Genomic DNA, 2,500 nt, shown 5'->3' on the forward strand with positions numbered 1-2,500 from the left:
CCTCTCCTCTCTCCTCCTCTCCTCAATTATCCTCTCCCCTAGTCTCCTCTCCTCTATCCTTCTCTATCCTCCTCTCCTCTATTTGCCTTCTCTCTTCCTTCTCCTTATCTCTTTCCTTCCTTGTTTTTCCGTATATGCTTTACTCTTCCGGTACTTTCCTTCACATCCTCCTTCACTCTCATCACCTTTCCTCATCTCTCATATCCTATCCCCTTTTCCTCTTTTTGCTCTTTTTTTCCTTGTTGTCATGCTCTACAGCAGACGGGGACAGGGTATCACCACACCTCTCCTTTGACTTTGTGCATTCTCTCACTCATTTGCTCTCCCCCTCTCTCTCCCCCTCCTTCGCCTTCCCTCTCTGTATTTCTCCTCTCTCTTTCCCTGCATCCGTGTCTGTGTCCGCTCTCAACCCTGCTGCTTTTAGTTTTGTTCTGTTCCTTTGTGGCTCTCCTCTTTCTTGCAGTATGTATCTGCCTACTGCACACACATACACACAGACACACATACACACAGACACACACACACACACACACACACACACACACACACACACACACACACACACACACACACACACACACACACACACACACACACACACACAAACATAAACACAGAAACACACACACACACACACACACACAAACACAGAAACACACACACACACACACACACACACACACACACACACACACACACACACACACACACACACACACACACACACACACACACACACACACACACACACACACACACACACACACACACACACACACACACACCATACACAAACAAACACGCCTGCCTACAGTAGGCTCCTGCGCAGACAGGCAGACAGTGGGGGCTTTGTTATGAATGACATCCTCCAGCACATCCGGAGGAAGTGGATGCTCCAGTGTAGCTTTACAAACCGTTTCCATTGTCCTGAGAATGACTCACTCTAACACTGCGGAGGATGGCAGCCAGCCAGACAGGCAGCCAGACAAGCAGCCAGTCAGACAGACAGATAGGCAGACAGACGGGCAGCCGCACAGGCCGGCAGCACAGTGCAACCAGCCCTCTGACTGAAACAGAAATTGAGCACTTGACAGACTGATATGTTTGGGGGGGGATGGAGACAACAGAGATGCACCCGTTGGCTGTAGAGGAGGGTCAGAGCTGTGGTGGCTACGTGATCGCTGAATGGCAGGTAGAGATATGCTAGTTGAGAATGAGGCCAATGTATTGTTTTCTAAAACAGGAACTGCACTTTTGTCATGTTAAGGCAGACGTTTTTTAATGACTGTATTTTATCGATCAAGTATTGGGTACTTGGCAAAAACATCCATCAATATGCTTGGACTGTGGAAACAAAGTGAAAGAAAGCATTACAATCCAGGAAACCCATCCTTAAGTGAACTAATCATCTTTAAGGAATATTAAACCAAGGGCATCCTACTCATTTCCTATTTTTCATTCTTCATTAAATCTTGTTCCCTAATTTGTTAAACGCACAGAACCCTGCAGCAACCACACCAGTCCCCAGCAACCAGTAGCTGTTTGTGTTTCAAGTTTTCATGCCAACAACAACTGACTGAAAGCTGTTAGTGAGTTCTAGCCTAAGCCATTTCCTCCCATCTGAGTGCACTAAAGGCAGGCACACAGATTAGGGTGACAGTGCAGTGCAAAGTCCGTACCATCTTAAGGTTGTATGTGTGTGTGTGTGTGTGTGTGTGTGTGTGTGTGTGTGTGTGTGTGTGTGTGTGTGTGTGTGTGTGTGTGTGTGTGTGTGTGTGTGTGTGTGTGTGTGTGTGGAGTAGGCTTTAGGCAGATTAAAGTGTAGGCAGGGTGGGGCGGGGATTGGTTCTGCTAATTAAAGCCGGCGGATCAGTTAAACTAACTGATCTGATGTTGGGGCGTGCGTTGGAGCTGGTAAGTGCTTAACAAACGGTTGACTACAACAGGCTACATTCAATGTCTGATGAACAATAGTTTACAAATGTTTTAAATGTTTCAGCAAACCTTGGGTTGGCTGAAAAGTTGAAGCTCTGTCTGACTTGGTTGCATCAGCATCGATTGTACCTGGTATATTAAATGTAATACAAGTAATTATATGTGTTATAAGTAGTAATGTATGATACAGGTTATGTCTATTGCACCTGTTGTGCTTGGGCATCTCTTAAAATAAATAAAAGATTAGCCACAGTCTGCTTACACATTGTGTTTTACACTGGTTCTGAATGGGGGCTGTGAGTTTAATCTTGTTGTTGTCCGCTGTGGTGTAAACAGTCAGAGTGCAGCTGATGTCAGAGTGGCCAGGTTAAAGGGACATTTTGTTGTATTTATATCCCTCTACTGGTAATCTGTCTGTGACAGGATCAACTAAACCACTAACTCCTGACATAGGCACACACACGCGCACCTGCACAACTCACACACACACACACACACACACACACACACACACACACACACACACACACACACACACACACACACACACACACACACACACACA

Source organism: Gadus chalcogrammus, chromosome 15, assembly GCF_026213295.1.
Source record: "Gadus chalcogrammus isolate NIFS_2021 chromosome 15, NIFS_Gcha_1.0, whole genome shotgun sequence".
Classification (NCBI taxonomy): Eukaryota; Metazoa; Chordata; class Actinopteri; order Gadiformes; family Gadidae; genus Gadus; species Gadus chalcogrammus.